The sequence below is a fragment of the Pelophylax lessonae genome (assembly GCF_965119305.1).
Source record: "Pelophylax lessonae genome assembly, chromosome: 12".
NCBI lineage: Eukaryota > Metazoa > Chordata > Amphibia > Anura > Ranidae > Pelophylax > Pelophylax lessonae.
This window is the reverse complement of record NC_138779.1, coordinates 218,097,772-218,114,013: the sequence shown is the minus strand read 5'-3', so window position 1 is coordinate 218,114,013 and position 16,242 is coordinate 218,097,772. Positions and strand designations below refer to the sequence as shown.

General features: G+C 44.3%; 1 long non-coding RNA gene across 1 annotated transcript; it reads right to left on the bottom strand.

Annotated features, from left to right (window-relative positions):
• Window positions 1–4,343: 4,343 nt before the first annotated feature.
• On the bottom strand, window positions 4,344–12,975 carry LOC309568730. Its single transcript, XR_014226049.1, has 3 exons — window positions 12,740–12,975; window positions 7,584–7,633; window positions 4,344–4,446 (listed from the first exon to the last, which is right to left on the bottom strand). It is a non-coding gene; the product is annotated as an uncharacterized lncRNA (long non-coding RNA).
• Window positions 12,976–16,242: the final 3,267 nt, after the last annotated feature.

The following is a 16,242-nucleotide window of genomic DNA, read 5'->3' as shown; positions in this document are numbered from 1 at the left end:
AGGACAGAGTAACTCTGGGCCGTTTAGTAGATTGAGCAGCCACCAGCATTTGCACCTGGGCAGCAAGGCCAGCCACAATAGTGGCTAAATCCCCCCCTGGGGGGGAAACAGCGGTCCCCTGGCTTTCCACCAATACTGTGGGAAACTTGCCCTCCTGAGAATCCATTGCCCCTGTACGCCAGACAACCAAGGGTTAACTGTCCCCTTTCAGCAAGCGCGGTAAGCGCAGCCCACCGCACACACTCAGGCACAATGAGACCCCCACAGGGAATATACAGACTGAATACAGGCAATGGACAACAGGAATAGAAGGATAAAACCTGAGGAGACCCCGCTGCTGCTGCTGCCTCGACCGGTGTTCCAGGAAAAAGGAAGTGATGCAGCCAGGGCGCTCTATGTAAGCCTATGGAGGCTACAAGAAAATGGCCGCCGTGCATGTAAACCATGCGGCCGGAGCGGGCGCCGGTAAAATGGCGTCGTTTGGCGCCGAAACTGCCGCTCCACAGTGCATAAAAACACACACAATTTCATCCCATTATATGGATACATGTTAGATCGCCGCAGCGATCGCTGTATATGCCCCAACATGCCATTAAAAACATGCCCCACAGCACACAGCTTCCCACACTGCCCAGCCTGACACACACAGTGTCATACAGCTCCCCCCCCCCCCTTGCAGCCCACAGCATGCAGCCGAGAGATAGGGAGACAAGCAGTGTGATTAAAGGCAGGTTACACAGTCCCAGACTGAGACCCCCCCCAGACAGACAGGTCCCCACATAGACACACTTACCTCATATGGCGTGGGGAACCCGCACAGGCGAACAAGCCGCTGCACATGAGGCAGGGAGAGTCGCAATTCAAGACGCACACAATGGCGGTTAAGAAACCGCACAGCGTCCAGTGAGGTAGCCACCTCACCAAACATCCCTGCACCGAACAGGGATGGGTCGTTCACCGTGCCAGGAGCGTTACCTGGCTGAACGCTCGATGGCAGACTGGGAAGCCACTGACCCACGACCTGCGATCAGGGGGATCAGCCCGAGACCCAGTCCGCATGATCCTCTTCGTCCGAAGAACTAACTAATGCTGACAAAAACAACAGCTAAGTAAAGGTAGAGAAAAAACTCAAATAAAATATTAAAAAGAAGAAAGAGCCTGGGACAAAAAGTCCCAGCACAGAGAGAGCCAGCCACTCCTGACAAGCTAGACATTAAAACTGAGATATGGTTGCAGGAAGTAGGAGGGTATTGACTGAGGGGACCACCCCTTGAGGGTGGGATATGTTAAAGCTTTATTGTTAACATATTCTGTTGCCTAGCTACTCCTTCGGAGCAAAGTCTAATACCCCATATGTGACGAATATGAAGAGGCGGCGACTGTCGGAGGACGTAAGAGAAATATTGTTTTTTTAACCTCTTCCCCCAGCAGCCTTCTGACCCTTCAGGCTACGTTCACATGTTGGCATAGCGGATCGCGGGCAGAATCACCGCGATTCTGCCCGCGATCCGGAAATCCTTGCAAATCGCGGGACGCCTGTGCGTTGCCGTTGATTTGCAATGGCACCCCAAACGCTGTGCGATGTTGCCGCGATTTCCGCATGCCAAATCGCGGTAATATTGCGCAAACAAAACCGCGGGTCGCATGATGCCAAAAAAAGATAAAAGAGCTTCTTTGGGGCATCATGTGACCCGCGATTTTGTTTGCGTAATGTTAGCGCGATTCGGCAGGCGGAAATCGCGGCAACATCGCACAGCATTTGGGGTGCCATTGCAGATTAATGGCAACGCACAGGCGTCCCGCGATTTGCAATGATTTCCGGATCGCGGGCAGAATTGCGGTGATTCTGCCCGCGATTTGCTATGCCCACATGTGAACATAGCCTTAACTGGATTGAAAAATTGGCAAGGCTGAGGCAGGCATTCGGATTATGCGACCACTGTGCTTGGCTGGCACAGCGGTCACGTGATTGAAAGTTTCTCATCGCAAGCACTGTATACGCCGGGAAGTTTTAGTTACTGTGCTAGGAGTGCTCTGTCAGCACAGTAAAATGCTTACATATACAGAGGATGCAAATATGCAGCTGTTCAGCGTTATTCCCTCCCGCCGAAAGGCCACATATATGTGTGCGGCTGGCAGGAAGAGGTTAAGGCTTTCATTTCGTGAAATTGTCTTGCAACAATGTTTCTATTTTTTTTTTCAATGTATATTCTGACAACAAAACCTAACAAAACTAAACAAAATACACTTTTTCTTTCTTTTTTTTTTTTCTTTTTTTTTTGAGCAGTGTTAGTTTAACCACTTAAGCCCCGGAAGAATTTACCCCCTTCCTGACCGGGGCCTATTTTGCGATTCGGCACTGCGTGACTTTAACGGACAATTGCGCGGTCGTGCGACGCTGTACCTAAACGAATTTGACGTCCTTTTTTTTCCCACAAACAGAGCTTTCTTTTGGTGGTATTTGATCACCTGTGCGATTTTTTGATCATGCGCTATAAACAAAAAAAGAGCGACAATTTTGCAAAAATAACAATATTTTTCACATTTTTTTATATGAAATTCCCCCCCAAAAAATGTAAAAATCTAAATTTTTTAACATTTTCGGCCAATTTGTTTTATGTTACATATGCTTGGTAAAAAAAAAAATCGCAAAAAGCGTATTTTGATTGGTTTGCGCAAAAATTATCGCGTTTACTAACAAAGGGAAAGATTTTTGTCATTTTTGTTGTTTTTTTTTTAACGTGTAATGGCGGCGATCTGCGATTTTTTTGCGGTACTGCGACATTGCGGCGGACAGATCGGACCATTGACTGACATTTTTGACACTTTTGGGGTTACCAGTGACATTACTGCAGTAATCAGTGCTATACATATGCACTGTTACTGTAAAAATACACTGGCAGTGAAGGGGTTAATTTTTTTTGAGAGGGAGGGGCTATGTGTGTGTCCCTAGGGGCATGATTCTAACTGTGATTGGCTGTGGCTTGAGGTGTAGGAACAGTGATCAACGGTCCTACATAGTAGAACCGTATGATCACTGTTCTTACACAGGGGAGAATGACAAGCGGCTTTGTTTACATTAGCCGCCTGCCTTTCTCCCTCTGCACCGACGATCGCCCAGTGACCGGCAGAATCGGGTCCGCCAGTCACACGCGCGGGGGGATCCGTGACCACGTGGGAGCGCGCCTCCGGGGGCGCGCGCTCGCTCCCTAGACCCTCACAGGCTAGCTAGATCTACGTCACTCTGCCTGTGAGGGGCTGACTGCCGACGTAAATAGTTGTGCGGCAGTCGGCAAGCGGTTAACTGTGTGTTACTGAACATAGCGCAGATTTTATTCTGTAATTTTTCCCGTTTTAAAAGACACAAAAATTATGATTCTGGTACAAAGCAATGCAAAGTTTTTTTTACAAATAAAATAATTTTTTTAATTTTGCGCTTTTTAAAATGTGAAATGTACAAATATATGTTCAAGCCGTAAAAATATTAACTAACAAAATGTTAAAAAAAAAAAAAAAAATTAGTATTTTGAGTTTAACCACATTAAGACCGCCCGCCCGCTGCAGATTTACTGCCCCTCCTGCCTGAACCAATGTAGCCCTACGTCAGTCGCTTGCCTGGTGCTGTGGGGCGATCACGCGCAACTGACGGTGCGCTCCCGCCCCCACTAGGCAGCGGGGATGGCGATGCACAGGACCAGCGGCACCGGTTGCCGCCGGCCATCCGCAATCGCTCCCTGCTGAGAGAGAAGGACGGGCAGCTGTTCTTCTCTCTGGAATGATCACAGAGTGCCTGTGATCCTTCTATATAGGAACACAGGTCTCTATGATCATTTAACAAGCCACCCCCACACACACACACAGTTAGAAAGCACTCCCCTAGGCTAAGACTTAACCCTTTGACCATCCCTAGGTTAATGTCATTATTACAGTAACAGTGCATATTGAGAGAGAAGGAATTTGGCTTAAATTTGTTAGTGTATCTAAATCTGCTAGTACAGCCAATACTCCCCCCCCCCTTCCCTGACAATGCTGCTGTCCAAAGGTGCCCCCTGTGCTCCTTCATCCAGAGTGGGAGTTGTCCTAATACCGGAGGTGTGTTTCTGGCCAGATCGCCAGTTAAAAGGGGGGGGGGGGGTACAACGAATGCAGTCGCCACATCTAAAAATTGGTAAGCTGCAATATATGACATTTTTGGTTTTGGGTTTAATGCCTCTTTAGGGGCCCATTGACATCAAGGAGCACGTTTGGCCAGCTCAAAGTCTGGCAAATGTGACATGGGGGCGGGGTTACAAATGCCACGACGGGAAGTGCAGCAGATCTTCAGAAATAATTATATTTACTAACCAGAACCACCAGAGCCATCAAAGTTGTCATCTGGATCCCCCAATGTAGAATTTTCTGTTGGGCCCACCAGCAAGTCGCCCTTGCTGTCACCAGCGGATGTGACTAATACAGAGGAAAAAAAGTCATAAATGTGAAGAACTATTTGTTTCATTGACCAATAACAAATCATTATTTTCTAATATTATATATATATTTCAGCTTCCTACATTGTGCTGCATAGAGGCAATCAGATTCAAGAAAAGGAGGGGCAACAATTGGAGCCAATCAGGTGTTTCTGCAGTGCACAAGGGCTAATGGTGATCATGGAATATTCGTGATTTTTAATCTCAGTATTCTGACTTTGATTTCAGGAATAATTCTGACTTTTAACCTCAGAATTCTGACTTTGAATCATTGAACATTCATATTTTTAATCCCAGAATTCTGACTTTAAATCATGGAATATTCCTGATTTTTTTATCTCAGAATTCTGACTTTGAATCTTGGAATAATTCTGACTTTAAATCTCATTATTCTGACTTTGATTTAAGGAATAATTCTGATTTTTGATCTCAGAATTATGACTTTTAATAACCTAACTTGGACTTTTAATCTTGGAATATTTCTGACTTTTAATCCCAGGATTCTGACTTTGAATTTTGTAATATATCAAATTTTTAATCCCAGAATTCTGACTTTGAATCATTGAATATTCCTGTTTTTAATACCAGAATTCTGACTTTGAATCTTGGAATATTCCTGATTTTTAATCTCAGAATTCTGACTTTGAATCTTGGAATAAATCTGACTTTAAATCTCAGTATTCTGACTTTGATTTCAGGAATAATTCTGACTTTTAACCTCAGAATTCTGACTTTGAATCGTTGAATATTTCTGACTTTAATCTCACAATTCTGACTTGAAATCATGGAATATTCCTGATTTTAAATCTCAAAAATCTCACTTTGAATCTTGGAATATTTCTGGCTTTGAATCTCAGTATTCTGACTTTGATTTCAGGAATATTTCTGATTTTTGAGCTCAGAATTATGACTTTTAATAACCGAACTTGGACTTTTAATCTTGGAATATTTCTGATTTCTAATCCCAGAATTCTGACTTTGAATGTTTGAATAATTCTGATTTTTAATCTCAGAATTCTGACTTTAAAAATCCGAATTTCTGACTTTTAGCCTAGGTTCACACTGAATGCGGGTTTGAAATCCGAACTTGCATGATTTCAAACTGGCATTTCAGTCCAACTTTGGGGGGCGATTTAAGAGACATCTGTGCGGGTTCATGCACAGATGTCTATTGAAATCGCCCTCCCAAGTCACCAAACGTGGTGCAAGAATTATTTTAGGGAATCAGTGCGGTGCCGAAAAGTCTGCGTCGCACTGATTCGGATGGCGCCGTTGTACAAATTGCATGTCAAACCGGCCTGATGTGTACGGAGGTCTCAGAATTTTGACTTTGAATCTTGGAATATTTCTGATTTTTAATCTCAGAATTCTGGCTTTAAATCTCAGAATTCTGACTTTGATTTTAGGAATAATTCTGATTTTTGCAAATGAAAAGAGGTGTGGCGCTACAATGTGTATGCAAAGATGATCTAGTGAAGGAATCTGCAATCCTCCCAGAATAAGATATGTGACCGTAATATATATTACAACTTAAAATGTGCTATATATACAAAGGTGAACTACAAAACACCTCTACCTGTAATTAAATCAAAACACCTCCCTCTATTATTAAATTCTGACTTTTAAGTGCAGAATTCTGACTTTGAATTGTGGAACATTTCTGACTTTTAATTTTAGAATTCTGACTTTGAATCGTTAAATAATTCTGTTTTTTAATCTCAGAATTCTGACTTTAAATTTTGAAATAATTCAGATTTCTAATCTCAGAATTCTGATTTCTATTTCAGAATTCTGACTTTAAATTTTGAAAGAATTCTGATTTTTAATCTCAGAATTCTGATTTTTATTTCAGAATTCTGACTTTAAACTTTGAAACCATTTTGATTTTTAATCTCAGAATTCTGACTTTGAATGTTGGAATAATTCTGATTTTTTTTCTGACTTTGAAACTCTCAATTTTGTTTAATAATTCTGATTTTTTAACCTCAGAATTCTGATTTTTATGTCAGAATTCTGACTTTAAACTTTGAAACCATTTTGATTTTTAATCTCAGAATTCTGACTTTGAATGTTGGAATAATTCTGATTTTTTTTCTGACTTTGAAACTCTGAATTTTGTTTAATAATTTTTTTTTTTTTAGGATGGACCCAGGGCTCCTCTGTAGAAAAAGGGAAGTGTAGTCTCCATAATTAAATTCTGACTTTTAAGTGCAGAATTTTGACTTTGAATCATGGAACATTTCTGACTTTTAATTTTAGAATTCTGACTTTAAATCGTTAAATAATTCCGTTTTTTATAATCTCAGAATTCTGACTTTAAATTTTGAAATAATTCAGATTTCTAATCTCAGAATTCTGATTTTTATCTCACAATTCTGACTTTGAATGTTGAAATAATTCAGATATTTGATCTCAGAATTCTGATTTTTAATTTCAGAATTCTAACTTTAAATTTTGAAATAATTCTGATTTTTTAACCTCAGAATTCTGATTTTTTTAACCTCAGAATTCTGATTTTTATTTCAGAATTCTGACTTTAAACTTTGAAACTATTTTGATTTTTAATCTCAGAATTCTGACTTTGAATGCTGGAATAATTCAGATTTTTTTTTTCTGACTTTGAAACTCTAAATTTTGTTTAATATTTTTTTTTAGGATGGCCCCAGGGCTCCTCTTTAGAAAAGGGAATTGTAGTCTCCAAAATACATAAAAAAGTATATAAATTTACATTATCTTTATAGACATGTACGAAGTTCTTCCTGTTAACACACAGAAATTCTGATTTCTTTTTCAGAATTCTGACTTTAAATTTTGAAAGAATTCTGATTTTTAATCTCAGAATTCTGATTTTTATTTCAGAATTCTGACTTTAAACTTTGAAATAATTTTGATTTTTAATCTCAGAATTCTGACTTTGAATGTTGGAATAGTTCAGATTTTTTTTTTCTGACTTTGAAACTCTAAATTTTGTTTAATATTTTTTTTTAGGATGGCCCCAGGGCTCCTCTTTAGAAAAGGGAAGTGTAGTCTCCAAAATACATAAAAAAGTATATAAATTTACATTATCTTTATAGACATGTACGAAGTTCTTCCTGTTAACACACAGACACGTCTTACCACACACTGTGGAAAGCAAAAGCAGAATCGCTGTCCAAAGGAACGTCATCCTGAAAAAAGAAGTGGGGAGAGTGAAGAAAATGTGTACACAGGACGTGAGGCAACCCGTTACTAATATTGTAATAAAAACAGAAATCTCCGTTCACATGGGGAATAGGACTGAGCAGACACAGACACAGCAATACATAACAACCAGTCAAAACAGGACTTATTCATCATACACCCGGCGATACCACTCTCTATCTATCCATTAGAAGTCATACAAATAGCCATCTTATTTAATTCCAAGACACCCAGAATGTAAAAGCCGATATCTTTCTCTTAGTAAATACCACTCAGGAATCTGTCGCTGCTTCCAGAGTTCAGGCAGATGTCAGGTGGGAGTTGGGTCTGTCCTGGGTCTTAGAACAAGCTGAAGCCAGATATTCTTAATACTGTTTTGCAAGGGTTGTGCACAGTGAGGCTCAGTCTCAGCCATCTGAACAAAGAACCCTCCAGCCATATAGCCCCCCCCATCCCTATAGACCATCACTATAACCCCCCACCCTTATAACCTCCCAGGCAAACCCCCCCCCCCCAGTCATATTACCCACCAGCGTTGTAACTCCAAGCCTTATAACCTACCAGGCTTGTGAATTCCCCAAGTCTTATAACGCCCCAACTCATAAATTACCCCCCCCCCCAGTTTTATAACCCCCCCAACTCATAAATTAATCCCCTAGTCTTATAAACCCCCAACTCATAAATTAACCCCCCCAAGTTTTATAACCCCCAACTCATAAATGAATCCCCCAGTCTTATAACCCCCAACTCATAAATTAACTCCCCAGTTCTAGAACCCCCAACTCATAAATTAATCCCCCAGATTTATAACCCCCCAAACTCATAAATTAACCCCCCCCCGGTTTTAGACCCCCCAACTCATAAATGAATCCCCCAGTTTTATAACCCCCCAAACTCATAAATTAACCACCCCAATTTTATAGCCCCCAGCTAATAAATTACCTCCCCAGTCTTATAACCCCCCAAACTCATAAAATAACCCACTAGTCTTATAACCCCCAACTCATAAATGAACCCCTCCAGTCATATAACCCCCCCCCAACTCATAAAATAACTTACAACCCCCTAACTCATAAATTAACCACCCCATTCTTATAACCCCCCAACTCATAGATGAACCCCCCAGTCATATAACCCCCCCAACTCATAAAATAACTTACAACCCCCTAACTCGTAAATTAACTACCCCATTCTTATAACCCCCCAACTCATAAATTAACCCACCAGTCTTATAACTCCCCAACTCATAAATGAACCCCCCAGTCTTATAACCCCCCAACTCATAAATTACCCCCCCCCTGTTTTATTACCCCCTAACTCATAAATTAACTCCCCAGTCTTATAACCCCCAACTCATAAATTAACCCACCAGTCTTATAACTCCCCAACTCATAAATTAACCCCCCAGTCTTATAACCCCCCAATTCATAAATTAACCCCCCCTGTTTTATAACCCCCTAACTCATAAATTAAACCCCCGGTCATATAACCCCCCAACTCATAAATTAACCCCCAACTCTTAAATTAACCCCCCCAGTCTTATGGTCCCCAAACTCATAAATTAACCCCCTAGTTTTATAACCCCCAACTTAAAAATTAACCCCCCAGTTTTTATTACCCCCAACTCATTAATTAATCCCCCAGTCTTATAACCCCCCAATTTATAAATTAATCCCCCTGTCTTATAACCCAAACTCATAAAATAACCCCCTCAGTTTTATAACCCCCTAACTCATAAATTAACCCCCCCAGTCTTATAACTTCCCAACTCATAAATAAGCCACCCCACTTCTTATAACCCCCCAACTCATAAATTCCCCAGTCTTATAGCCCCGCAACTCAAAAAATTAACCCCCCAGTCTTATAGCCCCCCAACTCATAATTAACCCACCAGTCTTGTAACCCCAGCCATATTCTTGGTGCCTTATAACATCCCAGCTTTATACATGCACCAGTCTTTTAACCCACCCCCCCCCCCCATTTTTTCACCTCCCCCCAGCCTTTTAACCCCCAGCTTTATAACTCCAAGCCATATATTCCCCCGGTCTTACAATCCCCCAGCCTTATAACCACAGCCTTACGACCCTTAACCTCATAACCCCCACCCTTTTTACCCCATCTTATAACCCCTTAGCCCCACCCCCAACCCCAGTCTTTTAACGCCTAGCCTTTCCACCCCCAGTCTTATAACCCCCAGCATAATAGCCCCCCTCCCCAGACTTTCAATCCCCAAGCCTAACAACCCCCAGTTTAATAATCCCCCTCTAGCCTAACCATTCTTTAGTCTTATAACCTCAAACCTATTAACCCCCCCCCCCCCAAGACTTACAATCCTTCAGCCTTATAACTCCCAACTTCATTACTCCAAGCCATATAACCCCCCAGCCTTATAACCAGTGGTGGCTGGTCTATAAGGGGCGCGGGGGCGCTGCCCCCTAACGTTTCCAGAGTTAGTTTGTATAATCATAGAACGATTTCTTTTTAAATAACTAATATGACTAACTTTTTTTAAACATCTTAAAGTTAAAAAAATGTTAGTCAGATTATCATTGATTTAAAAATCAATCGTTTATGTGATTTGAGCCTGACGCTCTAATAGTCTTGTTTTAGGTTGTCCTCGGGTGCAGTGCTCCCATTTGCAATTTTATTTTTCAATATTCGCCATTGCGTCACTTCCGGTTTCCGGCTTCTCGTCCTGGCCAATCAGGACAGGAGGCTGAAGATTTGGAACCCGGAAAGAAGACCGAGTTAACACAGAAGCCTTTGGGTATCGGGGGAGCTGTGACCACTGGAGTGCTCTGTTTGTAGGTAAGTCTCATGGCTTTTTCTGGTGAGTGCAGACCTGGAGGGGTTTTTGTTTGCGTTGCGCCCCCCCCCCAAAATTTTTTTGGCACCAGTCGCCACTGCTTATAACCCTCAACCTCATAACCCTCCCAATGTTTTTACCCTCATCTTATAACCCCTAGCCTTTCAATCCTCCAGCCTTATGACCCCCAGCCTAATAAAACCCCTAGCCACATAGCCCCCCAGCCTTATAGCCCCCAGCCTAATAACCACCCCAGCCTTACAATCCTTTAATTTTACAACCCCCAGCTTAATAACCACCCCTAGGCTTACAATCCTTCAGCCTTATAACCCCCAGCCTAATAACACCCCCTAGCATTATAGCCCCCCCAGCCTTATAACCCCCAGCCTTATAACCACCCCAGCCTTACAATCCTTTAATTTTACAACCCCCAGCCTAATAACCACCCCTAGGCTTACAATCCTCCAGCCTTATGACCCCCAGCCTAATAACACCCCCTAGTCTTATAACCCCCAGCCTAATAACCACCCCAGCCTTACAATCCTTTAATTTTACAATCCCCAGCTTAATAACCACCCCTAGGATTACAATCCTTCAGCCTTATAACCCCCAGCCTAGTAACTCCCCCCTCCCAGCATAATAACCACCAGTCTTATCCCCTGTGTCTTATAACCCTAGCCTTATAACATCCCAGCTTTATATTCGCTACAGCCTAATAACCCCCCCATCAGTCTTTTCACCTTCCCCCAGCCTTATAACCCCCAGCTGTATAACTCTAAGCCATATATATTCCCTCAGCCTTATAATCCTCCAGCCTTTAAACCACCAACCTAATAACCCCCCCCCCTCTCCCCCAGTCCTCTAACCCTCCAGCCTTACAACCCCCAGTTTAATACACCCCAGCCTTTAAACCCCCAATCTAATAACCCCCCATCTTATAACCCTCCAGCCTTATAACCCCCAGCCTAAAACTCCCCCCAGCTTTATAACCCACCCAAACCTTTAACCCCCCCAATCTAATAACCCCCACAACCTTATAACCCTCTAGCCTTAAAATTCCCAGCCTAATACCCCCCCATCTTACAATCCTCCAGCTTTATAACCCCCCAGCCTTTAAACTCACAATTGACCCCCCCCCCAAGTCGTACAACTCTCCATCCTTGTAACCCCCAGCCTAATACCACCCCTCCTACCCCCCTGCCTCCGTCTTACAATCCTCCAGCCTTATAAACCCCTAGCCTTTAAAAGCTCAATCTAATAACCCCCCAGTCTTGTAGCCCTCCAGCCTTCTAACTCCCAGCCTAATACCCCCCCCTCCCTTCTACAATTCTCCAGCTTTATAACCCCCCAGTCTTTAAAACCCCAGTCTAATACCCCCCGTCTTATAACCCTCCAGGCTTGTAACTCCACGCCTAATACCCCCCTCCGTCCTACAATCCTTCTGCCTTATAACCCCCCATTTAAAGAACCCCCCCAGTCTTTTAACCCTCCAGCCTTGTAACTCCCAGCCTAAATACCCCCACTTCTACAATTCTCCAGCTTTATAACCCCCAGCCTTTAAAACCCCAATCTAATACCCCCCTCCGTCTTATAACCCTCCAGGCTTGTAACTCCATGCCTAATACCCCCCTCCGTCCTACAATCCTTCAGCCTTATAACCCCCCAATCTAAGAAACCCCCCCAGTCTTTTAACCCTCCAGCCTTGTAACTCCCAGCCTAAATACCCCCCCTTCTACAATTCTGCAGCTTTATAACCTCCCAGCCTTTAAAACCCCAGTCAAATACCCCCCCCTGTCTTATAACCCTCCAGGCTTTTAACTCCACGCCTAATACCCCCCTCCCTCCTACAATCCTTCAGCCTTATAACCCCCCAATCTAAGAACCCCCCCAGTATTTTAACCCTCCAGCCTTGTAACTCCTAGCCTAAATACCCCCCCCCTTCTACAATTCTCCAGCTTTATAACCCCCCAGCCTTTAAAACCCCAATCTAATACCCCCCCCGTCTTATAACCCTCCAGGCTTGTAACTCCACGCCTAATACCCCCTTCCGTCCTACAATCCTTCAGCCTTATAACCCCCCAATCTAAGAACCCCCCAGTCTTTTAACCCTCCAGCCTTGTAACTCCCAGCCTAAATATCCCCCCTCCCCATCTTGCAATCCTCCAGCCTCATAACCCCCCCAACCTATCAACCCTTAAGATCCCAGAAAAATGTTGGATAAGTGCAGTAATAACCGTACGCCCACCATCACTATTCACAGAGGTGTAGTAACAGCCGGCAAACTTACGTGTGTCCTCGCTGCAGCACAGATGTGGATCTGCAGGGAGCATCACCGACTACTGGAATATATTCGTCGTCTGTGGTCTGAGAGCAACCACTTCCTCTAGACGTTGTTAGAAAAAAGACGACGAAAAGGCAAGACATGAATTTTATGTTCCCTCACATCGAGGTGGAGGGACTGATGATGTCACCCCAGCAGAATTTTAACTTTTTAGCTCCTTGCAATAAAAAGCGTAGAAGCCTTAAATCCTCCCTTCATCCTTCCCTTCAGTCTTGCACAGTTGTAGCGGCTCCTTTCCTGGACTGAAACGGCTTCCTCTAATTTCACCGCACGCTGTGAGCTTCTCACAATGTTCATGAGAAGCTGCAGCAAGTCAGATAGAACCCTTTCTTCCCCCAGTCTGACTGTCCCTGGCCTGCCCCTTTCATTCATTGCATTTCAGTTCTTTCAATCATGAAGGGTGCCCATAACACGTGGGCATTACACGCCGATGCAGCCCCCCCCCATACTGACACCCCCAGTAAGGCATTTTGATATGTTCATATGTAGCGCTACCCCCCATAGGGGCCGCTGGTGATCATGGTCCATCTCCCACCCTGCACAGCCAGGCACATACATTTCCAGACACTCAGAGCAGATGCGTAACTAGAACCTTCAGGGCCCCGGTGCAAGAAACCATGAAGGGCCCCCCGGACCCCTGGCCGGGGCCCTTCCCTTCAAGCCTGGGGCTCCTCCCACTGATCCTGGGGACTTTTACTCTCGTTGCGGGGCCCTTTATTACGATCCCGCAGCGGCCCCCTTCCTGCCATCCTGGGGCCTCCCTACGGTGGTGGAACGCCAGGGCCCGATAGCAAGCGTGACCTTTGCGATTCTGGAAGTTCACCCACTGGTGTCAGTAGTTTTTATTTTTTGGGATTGTAATTGTATTATTTTTTATCATTTTATTTTATTTTATTACAATGTGACTGACTATGACTCTGTCCATTCAGAAAAGGAAGGAGCTGGTAAATTACATATTTACTGAGCCCTTCCTGGTTCTCTATTGTGGCACATCCCCTGCAGCCGCCTGGCAGGAGAGGGGAGAGAGCACAGTGGGAGGGGGGTCACCACAGTGGGGGGGGGGGACAAGGTGGGCACACAGGGGCCCAGAGACAGCAGAACACAAGTGAACTGGATAGGAGGGGGGGCGGGGGCAGCATACAGAGGAACCAATCTCCTCCATTTTCCTCCTGCAGCTACAGGAGGAAAAAGGAGGACAGTGATTTCTCTACATGCTGCCCCCGCCGCCCCTCCTATCCAGGTGTACAGGGGGGCCACACAGGCCACCTGGAGCATGGGGCCCGGTTGCAATTGCAACCCCTGCAACCCCTGTAGTTAAACCCCTGACTCAGAGACAGGAAGCAGTCCTTGCAGCTTTGTACGTCTTTTACTTTATTTATTCACATCTGGGCATTTTTGGGATGCCCACTTGATTGCAGAAATGTGTAGGGATTGAACTACACTATATCACCAAAAGTATTGGGACACCTGCCTTTACACACACATGAACTTTAACCACTTGCCGACCGTCGCAAGTACATTTACTGCGGCGGTCAGCCCCGTACAGGCAAAGTGACGTAGTACTACGTCGCTAGCCTGAGAGCCACTAGGGGGCGAGCGCGCGCCACCGGAGGCACGCTCCCGCCCCCGCTTATTCCCTAACAAGTCCGCGCATGTGACCGGCAGACCTGATGTCCGCCGGTCATCCGCGATCTCCCGCTGGAGAGGGAGAAAGGCAGGCGGCTGATGTAAACAAATCCGTCTGTCATTCTCCCTGATCTAACTGCAGAGATCATACGATCCTGCTATGTAGGATCCTATGTCTCTGTGGTTACATCACAAGCCACGCCCCTTTACAGTTAGAAGCACGCCCTTAGGGACGCACTTAACCCCTGCATCACCAATAAAGTTAACCCCTTCCCTGGCAGTGTCATTTTTACAGTAACAGTGCATATGTATACCAAAAGTGTCAAAAATGTCAGTCAAGGGTCCGATCTGTCCGCCGCAATGTCGCAGTCCCGCAAAAAATAAAACAAAAAAAAAAAAACGCAGATCGCCGCCATTACTCGTTAAAAAAAAACCCCACTAAAAATGACAGAAATCTTTCCCCTAATTAGTAAACGCAATAACTTTTGCGCAAACCAATCAATATACGCTTATTGCAATTTTTTTTACCAAACATAGGTAGCAGAAAAGAAATTGGCCTAAAATGGTAAAAAAATTTTGATTTTTACTTTTCTTTTTTTTTGGGAATTTCAGATAAAAAATTTGAAAAATATTGTTTTTTTTTTCAGAATTGTCGCTCTTTTTTTGTTTATAGCGCAAAAAGTAAAAATCGCACAGGTGATCAAATACCACCAAAAGAAAGCCCTGTTTGTGGGTCAAAAAGAACGTCAATTTCATTTGGGTACAGCGTTGCACGACCGCGCAATTGTCCGTTAAGTCACCCAGTGCCGAATCGCAAAATAGGGCCTGGTCAGGAAGTGGGTAAAATCTTCCGGAGCTTAAAGCCCCGTACACACGTACTGATCGTCGGCCGAACGATCGTCCGTCTTTTGTCCAGGGCTGTCGTGTTTGTTGAAAAGTGCAAAAAACTGCACACAAATTTTGTCGGCCAACAACAGCCGACTGCAGAAGTGATGTCATGTAATGGTTAACTTTCCCTGTGTTTTTTATTTTCTGAGCATGCCCAGTCTTGCAAATCTGCTGTCTGTCGGCCGAATTCTGTACTGACTGACGAACAATCGGCCGTTCTGGTGTTGGCCAACAAAAATTTTAATGCTTGCACGACAGATTCTGTTCGGCCGAAAATGCGCTGTCGGCTGTCGGAAGCATCATACTAACAAGCCTACAATCGGCAGATCGGTCGTCGGCCGAATCTTTACGTGTGTACGGGCCTTAAGGGGTTAATGGAATCCCAGTCTTGGTCCATAGGGTTCAATATTGGGTTGGTCCATCCTTTGCAGCTATAACAGCTTCAACTCTTCTGGGAAGGCTGTCCACAAGGTTTAGGAGTGTCTATGGGAATGTTTGACCATTCTTCCAGAAGTGCATTTGTGAGGTTAGGCAGTGATGTTGGATGAGAAGGTCTGGAGGGGGGGAGACTGAGGAAATGAGATGAAGTCACAATGTTGCAGTCTGCTCTCTGGGGGAGGGGAGAGGGGGTGGGAGGAGACTGAGCAAATTAGATGAAGTCACAATGTTGCAGTCTGCTCTGTGGGGGAGGGGGTGGGAGGAAAGTGAGGAAATTAGATAAAGTTACAATGTTGCAGTCTGCTCTGTGGGGGAGGGGGTGGGAGGAAAGTGAGGAAATTAGATAAAGTTACAATGTTGCAGTCTGCTCTGTGGGGGAGGGGGTGGGAGGAAAGTGAGCAAATTAGATGAAGTCACAATGTTACAGTCTGCTCTGTGGGGGAGGGGGTGGGAGGAAAGTGAGGAAATTAGATAAAGTCACAATGTTGCAATCTGAT